We start from the raw sequence: 15,238 nt of genomic DNA on the forward strand, positions 1-15,238 counted from the left end.
GTCTTCTTGGAAGAACCTTTGGGTCCCATTGTGCCCCTATCACAGCTCACACCATCCGAGAATTTGCAAAACCACATACATATTCTCATGTTGAAAAGCAAAGAGGAATTAAAAAAATATAAGGGAAGGTAAATGTCCACCAAACACATAGAAGATGTAGCCCATTTTTAAAATCACTTGCCTCCAAGAAATGATGACTTTGATCTAATTGAAAATTAGAACTATTTTACCCCATTTAACTGTTTTTATGGATCAAGTCTGGAAAAATATTGGCATATATTGAGTAAACTTAAGATATACAATGCAGTATGTATACACAAGAGTTATGATTTAAAATATAAAATCAGAAAATCTGAAGAGAAACACAGATAACGTGTTTCACTATTAAACGATCTCCACTAAGAGTTTATTATAGCAATTAGTAGTCTTCATCTACATGCTAATGGGTCAAGTAAAATTCCCATGAGTTGTTTTCACGACCTTGTCTCACAAATTTTGCTGGACAAAAGAAGTTTAGTAAGCAAAAAGTAGCTCAGTTTTAAAATCATTGAGGAGGTGGAACTATAGAAGAAATATATCCATTATATTAGAAACAGTGAATAACCATGAAAATGCTGATAAACCACACAATTGAAATTTATCTAAAAATATGTGGTGCTATTTAATTTATTACCATGTATTATGCATCTCGCTCAAGTTCCACTTCAAAGAACATCTAAGTGTGTCAGTTCAAGTATACCCATTTTAAAATATACTGAGGCTCAAAGGTATTAACACATTTTATTCTCCAGTCTGGGACATTGTCATTGTGACCCCTGTATACTGCTGTTAAACACAGAGGATTTACTTTGAAGCTTTCATTTAAGCAATTGAGTTATTATCCTTTGCTTGACCTTTGTCCATGGCATATTTATCATGAAGCCCTGTAAAACTATAATGTGTGAGAAAAGTGAGAAAAGGAAGTAATATATTTGTGATTTATAAAGAAAGGAGGAATGGGTATAAATCAGACTTTTAAAATCCATTCCTAGGTACCTCTTTACATAATCCATTTATAATCTCAAAATCCCTCCTTAAAATGATTTTTGTACATTTTTAAAACAATCATTAGCAAAAGTAACTTGAAATCCATCATGATCTGTGACTTCTAGTTTCCATTGCCGGGTATTGTTTATATTTATTACTGGGAAGAAATAAGGGAAACAACATTATTTGTAAAAGTACAGAAAGAAAGAGTTTTCAAGCTGTTCCCTTAATGAACTAGAAATAGTAACCCTGTCAAATTTAATATAAAAATAGTGTTATAAGCCTATGGCATCTATTTATTACTGGAGAACAAAAGCCTTCATCCATTTCCTTTAGAGAATGACATTTTTGTAATTCGCTGCCCATTTCATTTGCTCCAAAGGCCTTCGTGGGGTGACAAATATCCCACAGAAATGGCTACTGATACTTGATAGGATAATGTGCAGCCCCTCAGGACAAGGGCAAAGGCAGCAAACTTATCATCCTTTAGTTTAGCTTAGCATGGGTCAGTAACAGCGCCAGAGGTGACAGAAGATGTTAAAGTGTGGGAAGCAAGAGCTGAAAGCTGTAGGAGGGGAGGTTTTATAGTTGATCCTTTCTTTTGCCAAGAAGCTACGGAGACAGCTTGAATCACATTGTTGATTTGGTTCACTGCACGCCACACTAACTGTTTCTGGAAAAGAAGAGCAAGGGGGAGAAAACTCTAACACTTATGGGTCATTCTCACCAACAGCATGTGGCATTTCAACATATCCTATAGGAGGAGGAAATGCATATTTAATATTTCAGCTTCAAGTTCATATTTTAAGAATGCATTTTCCTGTTGGAAGGTCTGTGGTGAATAATCAGTAGGACATCACCATTATATCAACCTGATCATTTTGTGGGGAAAAAATCATTAGCGGTGTTGTCTTTCATCTGGGAATTTTCACAATATTGTTATTTGCATCAGAATGAGCAGAAGACTACTGGTGTGATTCTTCTTAAGGAATCTAACTTATAGGTGTTCCCAAAATGTAGTACTTTTAATTTACCCTCAACATTTGTCCGTTAGAGACAACTGACTGGCATGAAATCTGAATATACATACTTTATTCCCAAGAAAATTAAATCAGCATAGAAAGTCTCCCTCAGAATGTTGTCAAAGAATGATATGCATCAGCTGGTGTATTACTGCTGATTCTATTAAAAGATCATGTGAGCAAATACTCCTAAACACATCCCAATTTGAAAAAGAAGAAAGTGTAAAGAGGCACAAGTTCTTCATTAGGCAGGTATCTGTCGTCATGGCTGTCATCGCACACAATGACATTCTCAGAAATGTGATGGTTATGCTGTGATGTCTCTACTGGCACATCTGGTAAAATGATTCCTGTTTTGCAATATTAAGAAATTACTTTTTTATGTTATGTATGATTTGAATTAATTTGTTTTAAAAATTAAATTATACCATGCAAAAATTCCTCAAGGACTGATACAAGAAAGAACAGAAAATGGCGACCTTGTCTCACAAGCAAGAAGCCAACTCCACCTAAGCGACTAACAGCTTTGATGAGCATTTTGAACCATGAACCTCCCTAGGAACTGTCAGAGCCTTTTTGAGACATTTATTTTTCTGAACAAAAAAAAAAAAAAAAAAAAAGGCCCACTTGTGAATCTTGTCTTGCTAATATAGATAATAAGACACTTGTTATCAACACAGAATGATGAATATTAAGACTTTAATAGAGTAAAGATATTTTTAATTGAGTAAAATCCTTTGCAGTTTGATATAAACATAAAGAATGCTACAAAGTGTGGAGTATTTTCTACCAGACTGTTTTTATTCCAAGCATATCTGGAAAATTACATAATTCTGAATTGCAGGAAGATGAAAACAAACGGATGCCTACTTTGAAATAAGTATGTTAAATAGTTCACATACTTTATCTCTGAAAACCTGGTTGTGTTCTCCTAATAGCACTATTGCCGGCTAAAATTTATACAGTACTTTTTCCATTGAGTTGGAAATTGTTCCCTTTTCAGGGAGAGGCTCATGTTTATTTCCAATGCAGAAGAACTTGTTTTAGTTTTGAAGGTAAATTGAACAAGTGATTGCTTTCATATATCATGTAATTCCTTACATGTTGATGGCTGTAACTTTTCTACTTAACACATTTTATTCCTTACCATGCCTGTCACTGGTTTAAGCAATCTGTGGGTAATTGATTTCTTCTGTAAAACAGATAACATTTGCTTAAAGCTCTTCTGATAGCTTTACAGCCTCTGCATTAGGAGAAGCACTTCCGTCACCACTGGCATTCTTATAAAATATAATTATTACATATCCATCAAAGACTAGAAGGAAAGGCAATGCAGGTATTTCCTGCATTCAGTGTCGTGGCAGTCACTCTGCTGCTAGTCCTCCTCAGACCACTGCTCACCTTGTTTGCCACCTTAGTCATATGACCTGCCCTTCCTACACTTCCGTGTTTATTTCAACTAACAAATCTTAGTCTTTATCAAATGCTAAACTATGTCCAATCCATTCGGTTTCCTAATGAAAAACAAAAGTATCTTTAATGTGACTAGTGACTATTGCTTCACTATGATTCACACTTTTATTTCTAACTTCAGAAAAGCAAATATGCAGTAAGTCTCCTAAATAAACAATATAATGCACATGATTTGATTACAAGTTAATTCAAATAGTAAGAATTCTTTTTGATTTCTTTCTCTTTCTCTTTCTTTTCCTTCCTTCCTTCCTTCCTTCCTCCCTTCCTCCCATTTTTCTTTTCTTTTTTTCTTCTTTTCTTTTTTTTTCTTTCTTCTGTTTTGTTGTTTTGCTTTCTCAAGCCCCAAACCAATTATCTAATACAGCTCTTATCTTAAGATAAAAGAGGGGACATTTGTGACCCTTTGTATCTGTAACATAGGAGAGCAAACCTAACAATTTTTTATTTATCAGTGTGTGTTTTTTTAAAGATTTTATTTATTTATTTGACAGACAGAGATCACAAGCAGGCAGAGAGGCAGGCAGAGAGAGAGGGGGAAGCAGGGTCCCTGCTGAGCAGAGAGCCCGATGCGGGGCTCAATCCCAGGACTCTGAGATCATGACCTGAGCCGAAGGCAGAGGCTTTAACCCACTGAACCACCCAGGCACCCCCAGTGTGTTTCTATATGAGTGGATGTGACAGAAGAATACAGAGAAGAATGGAGCTATAGTTATAATGTTCAAAGAAAAATTATTTGCTTATCTAATGATCTAGTTGATATGACTTGATCTTTCCTTTCCTTTTTTCCTTTTTTCCCTTTAAAAAAAATCTTTATACAATAGAAAACTTAAGATTTTGAAATACCAACTGTCAGTTCACCACAAGCTGAGTATGTGAATAAGAAGGAGATAAACCAGATAAACCAGATAACCAGAAGGGGATAGTTCAGTTTGAGCTGATGGAAAGTAATCTGTTACTGGATGCTGTATTAAGTTTAATATCTATAATAAATATTTAGGAGATGTATATAACAGAAAAATAAATAAATAATCCACCAACCAAAAAAGCAAGCAAATGCTTTATGTTTTTCTATCACAATTAAATCTAACTGGTGTTCTTTACTTTGAAATGCAAGTCCTGTATAATGGGTACAAATTTAGCATTTTTCAATCTCTTATATTTTTCTTTCTTCTTATTTGAATCATTTCTGCATAGCTCATATGTTAAACACAGCTCTACCTTTGGCGTCTGTTTTCCACACTGAATTTTGTGGTTTTAAAATAGAAACTGCCTACATGGGAATTTCTTATGAATAATTCTCAGACTTTTTTTTTTTTTTTAATTTCTGTTATTTCCAATTCATTTTTTTACAATTCAAAACCAGAAGTAACACGGACCCCTCCTTGGTCCGAAAGCTGTAATTTTGGTTTTCTGTGCTCAGGTTTCTCTGGTCCCCTTTCGACTTTGTTGCCCATTTTGCTGAACACACCTATAACTTTAGTCACAGTTTCTTGGCTGCCCTTTTTTCTGTCATTCCATTCCAGCACTGTTCCAGCCAGACCCATCACATGTGATCACAGAGAATTCCATCTTGTCACTCTGCCCCAGTGTAATCTCTGTGGAAGCCCCACATCTTCCAGGAAGTCTTTATATAGTGATCAGAGGAGAGCTGACACATTCTTCAACCCCATACTCCTGCTCATCTCCTACTCAAACTTTTTATGACATCCACATTGGCACTTTTCTTTAGATGAATTTGTGGTCATATTTTAACATCTACTACTTTTCTGTTATGGTGTCATACAACACTGATCGACTCAGGTTAGTGTCAGCATGTCTGATTTTAAACTCCTCGAGGTTAGAATCTCTTTTTCTTATCCAGTGACTACTTTAGCATTACATGTAAATTGTAAGCAATACATATATTTTAATTATGTTGTTAAAGGGCATTTTTAACTGTAAGAGAGAATAAGCATTCAGTGCTATCATGCCATTCTTTCAAAAAGTAGAATATTAGTAAAAGATTCAAGCCACAGATCATCATTTATTTTTTTTCCTTGATTGATTTCAGGACTCCAAGACATTTGCAAGTTTTACTATTTACTTTGTTGATAAAGTACATGTGTTCAGTGCACATAGTTGTAGTCAACCTTCTCTGTATTATGTTCCTTTCTTTCTTTCAACTCACTCCTTGTGGCCCAGACTGTTCAGATGATGGAGGAGAAAAATCAATCTTCAAAGTTTTATGTTGGCAATCAAAATGTTTCATCTTAACAGTTACTGTTGCCCAAGTTTTTAGTAATATTTCTGAAATAGTTTAAACTCTTCAGGAAGATCTGTGGCATATATTTGGACTGTAAGTTTTTTAGAGGAAATATGTCTTAATTTTTACACTGACTGTGTGTAGAAGTCCCAGGCATAGCCCCAGGCCAAGAGATGTCTTTACAAAAATGATGTAGAAAAAGTTGTTATTTCAAATCACTAGTTCTAAATCACATCATTATGATTAACTAGTCTTTAATAAACCAACAATAGATTAAATTGGGTTTACTTTTTTAAGACTAAGAGAAGTCTCAGTCAGAAATGATTATACAGGGTGGCTTAGTGGGTTAAGGCCTCTGCCTTTGGCTCAGGTCATGATCTCAGCGTCCTGGGATCGAGCCCCGCATCGGTCTCTCTGCTCAGCGGGGAGCCTGCTGCCTTCTCTCTCTCTGCCTGCCCTCTGCCTGCTTGTGATCTCTCTCTGTCAAATGAATAAATAAAATCTTTAAAAAAAAAAAAAGAAATGATTATACGGTATTACTAATATTATTGAAAAGTCAAAGCAGAAAATCTTGACATTTGCACTGACTTGTAAGAGGTAACCCAATGTGATGGAAAGGAAGATTTATATTAGTGATTTATTCTTAGGAAAGTGCTTTTAAGTGCAAGTATAATATTAAATGCTTTTCTTAAGTCCCTAAGTGAGCTCTTCCAACTGACCTATGAGTTGGAGTCGTTTGACCTTAGAGCATTCGAGTGAACTGTTTAATTTCCTTTCTACTTAAAGATAATGTTGAGACTGGTGTTAATACTCCTATTTCAATTGAAATTTACTTATTCTGTGTAGGAGTGGTACACAGATCCCTAAATATTTTTTTTTAATCTGAAAGAATAAAAAGGTCTATAAACTTAAGAATACCTGCATGTTTATCTACTACAACTTTTTTCAAGTGCAGGCCTTCGGGGTCCTTGTTTAAATACTTGTATTTCTGCAATATATGTTTCCCAAGAATGTGAAATGATACCAGTTTTAGGCAGACATGTTTAGCAGTGTAATGCTGATTCCCTTGAGCCCTCCCAGCCCCTCAGCACAGTTTGGGAATCAGGAGTATTGTATTAGCAGGCAGACAACTACAGCAATTTAGCTGATGTGCCTGAGAGCTGCCCACTTTCTTGGCTGTAGATCTCAGCCATTTGGTCTTTTCTGCAATTTCACCTGTGGCCACAGGGGTTACCAAGCTGACTGCTTTATTTGTGACAAGCCAGGAAGGAGGAATTTAACATGGGAGAATAGTGTGCTAGGCACTGGGGACAAGGCAGGTGCCCACAAGGTCATGGCTGCAGCCAGGAGGATCTTTGTAGCTAATATATATGTGTGAGTCAAAATGTGTTAGATTATTTCATTACATTCTTATCTTTTTTTTTTTGTATTTTCCCTATTTCTTATACCCTTAAAACTTGAGAAACACTCCTCGAATTCTGATTGTTCATCTGTAATACCAGTGTCTGAAACATAGTAAGCACTCAATAAATGTTTGCTGTATGAGTGAAGATGTATGTAAAAGTCCTAAGTACTTAAACATTACTGCAATTGTAGATAACATGGACCTTTGTGGCCATTAGAATCCAATGGAAAACACCCAAATGCCACATAAAATCACAACTTTATGTAGACACCTTTTGGAAAATGTAGCAATATTTCAGAAAGAAAGAAATCTGAGTCTCATATTTTACCTATGTTTTTGCAATGCTCAAACACAGAATAAAAACATTTAACATTGTGAGTTACTCTAGTCCTGGTTAAAATATTTCAGTGCACTAAGCAGGGTTTTCTCTCAGGAAGAGACAAAACTTAGGAGGAAATGAGAATTAATAGAGAATGATAAACTTTGAAGGATTAAAAATGTTTTTTGAAGTCATTCTTAGGAGGAATTCTAAACCATTTCATAGAGGATCCTACACGGAACTGGGATCCGTGTAGAGCAATGAGATAACTGGAGTAGAAGAGAGTTTTGCCATCCCTGGGAAACCAGTGGTCCTTATTTTCTTCTGAGGGCCTCTCCAAGTTTCCATGTTATTCAAAACCTAAGATTATTATATTTCTCTCTTTTTTTTAAAGGATGATTTTATTTTATGTTATTAAGATTTTATTCATTTATTTGACAGAGAAAGAAAGAGATTACAAGCAGGAAGAGCAGTAGGCACAGAGAGAGGGGGAAGCAGGCTCCTCACTGAGCAGAGAGCCCAGGTGGGGCTCCATCCCAGGACCTGAGATCATGACCTGAGCCAAAGGCAGAGGCTTAACCCACTGAGTCACCCAGGCGCCCCTAGGTTTATTATATTTCAATGAAGTTTTCATTACCTTTAAGTGACAGCCACAATTATAGAAGAAAGTAGATTTACTTTTTTGTGTGGGTAGTAGGCAAGATTTATTTAACAATGGGAAAATGTATGGGCCAGTGTCAGAGAACAGAACGTTTACATATTAGACAAGTTTGCAAAATTCTTACTCTCCATGCATTATTTTTGAAAAAAAAAATCAAAACACACATTTATGTACACGACTCTCAAATTCCCTATATTCTTTATAATAGTGTATATAAATTTTAATAGTAGACGATGGTTCCAAAGAAGTGCAACCAAGTCATACCCCAAATATGACTTTGATTCTAGTAAGAAGACTTTTTATTAATGATGTGGCTGGAGAAAAAAATAAGCAGTAGTATTCCTACATTTGTGCCCAGGTTTATAAGCTATTAGGGAACTTCATTGCACTAAATAAGACTGAAGACAGATTACTTAATGAGTTCAGTCAGATATTGATAAGCCATTAAACCCCAAACCATTATTTATTTTTTCTTATTATTCTCTAATCCATAATTTTTTTTATGTTTTTCATTTCTGACAGGTATCTGAATATTGTAGGCTTAAAATGAGACATTCTAAGGTAAATTTGCTTATAGGATGTAAAGTTTGAGATGTTTCTTCTTGGAAAAAACTTCATGATTTAAATCATCTTGGGAGGCAACTGGCTATGGCCATGAAAGGTGTTATGAAATTTGCTCATAGGAAACAAAATTCTACAACACATAAAGTTAACAAGTATTCAAAAAAGACAGTCTTGTTTTGTGCATAGTCTCCTGGCAAAGACTCAGGAGACATAGAAAGACACAGTAAAAAACAATATGAAGATGCATGGGAAGTTCTTGGGTAAAATTATGCAAACATTTCTATATTCCTTCAAAGACATCAAAATTATCTCTAAAAAATCTGGTGGTGTAAAAATGATGTCATTCATCCAAATTCCTTCTTTCCAGTGGTGGAGAAAATGATGTAGTTTACCACTGAACAGATTTCATCTGTCCCACCCTTATTATCCATTAATGAGAGAGAGAAATGAGAGTGTAAGATATGAGGAATAGAGACAAACAGGGCAGTCTACAGACATTTAGAAGCTTAGTAAGAAGCCCCATCAAATCCAGCCTAAATCATTTTGACCTTCAGCCATCCTATAACCTGATGAGCATGGAAAATTGGTTTGCTATTTTAGGACACTAAGGAGTTTAGGAGTGGTTTGTTACACCGCACTACGATGGAAATAGTTGACCAATTCATATGCTATTGGTAATCTTTAAAGGAACTGATCAAGTACAATTTGTCCATATGGACTTATTGAAAAGTATTGACTTGCTGATTTCACAACTGTAGAAAAGGGACTTATTCTGACTAAATCACATAAATTCTAAAACAACTTTGTACCAGTATATGCAAAATTAGCCATTAAGATATAAGTAAGATGTACTGAAATCTTGCTCTAAGAATAACCCATAGAGTAATAAATAAGCAAATAATGATGATTTTAATAATTTTACTTTTATGTAAGCACTATTAATAATTTCTTTTTTGCTGAAATTACATAGATGTTTAAGGTTGAAATCTTTTCTCTGAAATGTTATCTGAATAGTCTAATCCACACAAATTTTTTTCATTCTTTCATAATCTGATATTACCTAATATAGAGATTAATAAATCTCCAGCAAGGACTCTGTTCTTCAATGTCCTTCTCTTTCAAAAAGTGTTAAGGGAATTGCTACATTCTAAAGTTTGACTCTGTAGTAATGTTTGTATTTAACTCTGAAGAGAAGATACGGGTCTAGAAATAAATGCAAACACTGGTGGGGGGAATCATAATTCCTATTTTAAATGCTCAAGTAAAGATGTTCTTTATTAGTAGAAGATTAAAAGATTTTTCCACCCTGTACAAATGTGAGATGGTCAGCTATATAGGCAAATGTCTTGGTTAGAGTCCTTAAGCTATAATTTGTGGGGGTTAATATTCTTTTATCTATCCACTTGGATTACTCAGAGTCTAGGTTGTTTTCAATGAATATGTACAACTTCTTGTGCAATTTTTATAAAAATTTTGTTTGACAGTAATTTTAGTCACAAATGATTGAATAAAGACTACATAGTCTAGCCAGTCCTCTCCATTAAGGGTATCTTTGGATCAAGCTAGTACATAAGAAAGCTATAAACAATAAAAAGCCTGTTTTAGTTCTTTATATAACTAATTTTATTGGCTTGTGTTTGTGTTTATATTTAACCTAGTGAGCTAAAAGAGCCATTTTGGGTTCTGGAACAGAGTGATGCAATGAAAGCAGTACTTTGTTAAGACAAATCTGTAATGCCCCGGCCCCATATCCCTTCATAATTAATTGCCCTAGAAAGTAAAATGTTAAAGTGAAATAAAAACTAGTTAAAAAATATTTATGTAAACTTTCACTTCTGGTCAAAATAGAGTCATAGGGATTAGAATTACCCTCCTGTGGCAACATTTAAAACTGGAAAAACATGTTTAAAACAATGTTTTTTAAGACATTGGACAGCAGTCAACAAAGGACCCTGATTTCTGAAAGATGGGAAACAGATGAGATGAGATAGTGATGCCCCAGGTAACTGCCATGAGAGAGTTTCCAGGAAAAAGGAAACATAGGCAGAGTCTGCTAGCTTTCCTGAAATGAGGAGGTGGAATGGGAGTCCAGGGGAATCAAGGTTGTTAGCATTCACATAACAAAATTCAGAAAAGGAGAGAACTGCTGGTAGAGAAAACCCCAGAGATCTGCAGAGGGCTCCTCTTAAGTAGTAGATCAGTGTATGCATGTGAGGAAAATACCCCTGCCCCGGGAAATAACCACACAAAAGGACTAGAAGAGATGATGTCCAACACTTATAAGCACTGGCAACATTGTCATTTTCACCAGCTAGATTAGAAAAACTCGTAACTGGGCAGAGTACTCCAAAGAATCTTACCTCACTAGCTGGGAATAATTCATCCTAGATAAACACTCTCTGGTTCTGAAATAGCAATCTTATGCAAAGCCAAAATGACTGGAACTTTTTCTAAAAATTAACTGCCTCCCAAAGAAAAGCTTAAGAATATTTTTAGGAATACAAACTTATCTACCACCCAACAATGTAAAAGATACAATATCTCAAAACCAATGAAAGGTTAATCAGCATGTAAAGAAGCAGGAAATTATAACCCACAATGTGGAAAAGAAAAATCAATCAAGACCAGCCCAGAATTGACACAGATGGTAAACAAAGACTTGAAAAGTTATCCTGTTTCACATACTCTGTATATTACAAATTTAAGTAGAGACATGGAAGACTGTAAAAAATTATTAAATTAATTACTAGATATGAAAACCACAATTTTTGACAAAAACACACTGAAATGGAGAACAGAAGATTAGACATTGAAAAAGAATAGATTAGTGAACTTCAAGCCATAAAAGTGTCACCATTTGGAATAAAACAGAGGAAGAAATAATAATAATAATAAAAAGAAAAGTGCATCAGTGAGTTATAGGACAACTTTATATATGGACTTGTATATACGTATACTTGGAATAACTGAAGGAAATATAAAAGCTATAAACCTACAAATCTGAGATTCAGCAAAATTTTCTGAGATTCCAGCAATACCCAAGCATAAGAAACAAAAAAGAAACTACACCAGGGCATATCATAATTAAATAATAAAAATGGTGATAATGAGAAAATGGATAAACCAGCCTGAGAAAAAGGACACATGATACACAGGAGAATGAAGACAAGGAGGACAATATATTTCTTATTGGGAAAAATGAGAACATTGATAAACATCTTTTAAAGTATTAAAAAAATAGCAACCTAGATTTTAATACCCAATGGAAAACCTCTCAAAACTTAAATTGAAATAAAAGCTTTTTTAGACTTACAAAAGCAGAAAGAATTAATCACTAGCTAACCCACACTTTAAGAAATGTTAAATATGCTTTTTTTTTTTTTCAGGCAGAAGGAAAATTATGTAAGAAAGAAATACTGATCAGGGCGCCTGGGTGGCTCAGTGGGTTAAGCCTCTGCCTTCAGCTCAGGTTATGATCTCAGCGTCCTGAGATGGAGCCCTGCATCAGGCTCTCTTCTCAGTGGGGAGCCTGCTTCCTTCTCTCTCTGCCTGCCTCTCTGCCTACTTGTGATCTCTCTGTCAAATAAATAAATAAAATCTTTAAAAAAAAAAAGAAATACTGATCTATACAAAGGAATAAAGAACATTAGAAAATGTAACTAATGTGTAAATATAAAATACTTTTATCTTATTTTTCTTTAAAAATATATAGCTGTTTAAAAGATACAATTTCACTGTCATGTGGAGATTATACATACATATATATATGTATATATATATGTATGTATGTATGTATAAGTAGATTGTATAGCAATAATAGAATGAAGACCAGGAAGGGAAAACTGAAGTACACTGTTGTCAGGTTCTTACATACATGAAGTGGAATAATATTACTTGAAGATAGGCTGTATAAGTTAATTGAATGTACCACTGTATAGGCAACAATATGGATGAATTGAAAAATAATTATGCCAGTAAAGGAATTTAGACAAAAAAAGACTACATGATGTATGATTCCCTGTATATAAAACTCTAGATAATGTAAACTAATCTATAGTGATAGCAGAAAAGTGGTTGCCCAGGATGGCAGTTGTGGGCGTGGTACTGGGAAAAGCACACTACAGCGGGAACAGAAGAAACTTCTTTGGAATGATGAATATGTTCCTTATATCAATTTTGGTAATGTTTTCACAGTTTTATACATATATCAAAACAAAATTGTGTATATGAAGTACATATAATTTGTTGTATAAAGAATATACCTTAATAAAACTTCCAAAAATATAAGTATTAAAGAACTGCCAAATGTTTTGGAATTTTTTTGATCTAGTAAAGATAACTCAGCAAGCATAAGATACTCTTCAGCTAATAGCATTACTGAAATAATTAATGTATGTCAGGAAAGAATCTACACTGAGTTTGAAGTGTCTATCAGTATTTTTTTTTCAATAAAAAGAGAATCCATGATCCAAAGGAAATTATAAAATTTAAATATTTCCAGAACTTTTCCTGTAATAGAATTCTTTTCCATTCAAATTTTATGTTAGAACTAATTTTCAAATGTCAAGTTCTGAGATAAAGTTTGTCTTTAATGAAAATTTTATCATTCATCATAAAGATGAAATTGTTTGTCTTCTAAGAATATTTTTTCAACATCATAAGTTCAATTTTCAAATATACTTATTTTCTTATATAGTATTAAGACTAGATACCGGAAATGCCTGGGTGGCTCAGTCAGCTAAGCACCTGCCTTAGGCTCAGGTCAGGATCTCAGGGTTCTGGGATGGACCCCCACATTGGGCATCCTGCTCAGTGGGGAGCCTACTCTTCTTCCTCTGCTCCTCCCCCATGCATGCTCTCTCTCTCAAATCATTCTAGAATAAGTGAATTAAATCTTTAAAAAAAAAAAAAAGACTAGATACCAAAACTTAACATAGGCAATTAATGCTAGTGATATAGTTCTCAGGCATAGTTGATAGATAAGTAAATACTGGAACTTGGCAAAAGTATTTACTGTACTTAACTGATTTAACAACTATGCTTCCAAATAGTTATTGAATAAATTATCAAGGTATGCAAAGATTTAGCTCTAAGAATGTTCACTAAATTGTTAGTTACAACAGTAAAAAAAAAAAAAAGGATAGAGCTTTAGTGTTCAATAACAAAGATTACTTAATAGATAGGGGCACACTAAAATAACAAAGTATGAAGCCATAATAAATGACATTTAATGGTCTAAAACATACTTATAAAAAGTGAGAATGATAAAGTGCCATTTTCACGACAATTTATTTGTATAGAATGGTGCAGTTTTATATTTTTAAAGTCTGTATTTATAGCAATAAATACATATATATGCAATCATAGAGTTAATCCTATGTTTCAGTTAGTTATTACTGTGAAACAAATCACCTTAAAATGTTATGGCTTAAAGCATTTCTTTCCACATTTGTGTCTGTTGGATAGGACCACATGAGATCGTCTGTGGAGAGAGTGTAGATAGAAGAGATATCCGAGGCATATCAATGCCTAGTATTTGGTAGGAGAAGAATCCAGCCAAGGACACTGAAAAGGACCAACTAGTGAGGTAACAAGTTAATCAACAAAGCATGGAGTCTTCTTGAAATCCAAGTGGAAAAAGTGTTTTAAAAAAGGAGAGATCATGGGGAGCCTGGGTGGCTCAGTGGGTTAAAGCCTCTGCCTTCAGCTCAGGTCATGATCTCAGGGTCCTGGGATTTAGTCCCGCATTGGGCTCTCTGATCAGCAGGGAGCCTGCTTCCCCCTCTCTCTTCCTGCCTCTCTGCCTACTTGTGATCTCTGTTAAATAAATAAATAAAATATTAAAAAAAAAAGATAAAGAAAGAAAAAAGGGGAGATAACTATCAAGTGACAGGAGAGACACAGAAAGAGAGAGAGGGAAAGAAAAAAAGAAAGAAAAATCAAAGAAGAAAAGAAAGAAAAATCAAAGAAGAGAAAAGAAAGGAAAACAAGAAAAAGAACCTTGATATCAGATTTTAGAACACAGAGATCTTTGGTGACTGTCAAAAGCTGTTCCGTAGAGCAGATCCAAGAAAGAATGGTAAGGTAGGAAGTGGAGGCAGTGAGAATAACCAATTCTTTAGTTTTATCAAAAAGCATGTGTGCTTTATGTGTTTGGATACAAGGAATTAACCAATTTTCTGAGGTCATCAAAATGCAAAAATCAGTGATTTTGACTGAATGTTTGTGCCCCACCCCTTCCAAATTCATATATTGAAATCCTACCTCCCAAATATGGTGGTATTAGGAGGTAAGGCCTTTGAGAAGTAATTAGTCATGAGGGTGATGCCCTCATGGGTGAGATTAGTGTCTTTCTAGAAGGGATCCCAGAGAGCCATGAAGCTCTCTTTCTAAAGCTCTCACAGAGAGCAGATGGTAGTCCACAACCGGGAAGTAGAGCTCTTACCAGAACCTGACCATGCTGGCACCCTGACCACAGACTCCTAACCTCCAGAACCTGGAGCAATACATTTCCATTGTCTAGAGG

The 15,238-nt window shown here is 34.7% G+C and overlaps 1 long non-coding RNA gene across 1 annotated transcript in view; it reads left to right on the forward strand.

Annotated features, from left to right (window-relative positions):
• The window catches only part of LOC101689272, a 177,281-nt gene that overhangs the window by 143,608 nt on the left and 18,435 nt on the right, over nucleotides 1-15,238 (forward strand). The window lies entirely within an intron of this gene.

This window comes from Mustela putorius, unplaced genomic scaffold, assembly GCF_011764305.1.
Source record: "Mustela putorius furo isolate JIRA1106 unplaced genomic scaffold, ASM1176430v1.1 tig00000759_pilon_pilon_pilon, whole genome shotgun sequence".
Taxonomy (NCBI): domain Eukaryota; kingdom Metazoa; phylum Chordata; class Mammalia; order Carnivora; family Mustelidae; genus Mustela; species Mustela putorius.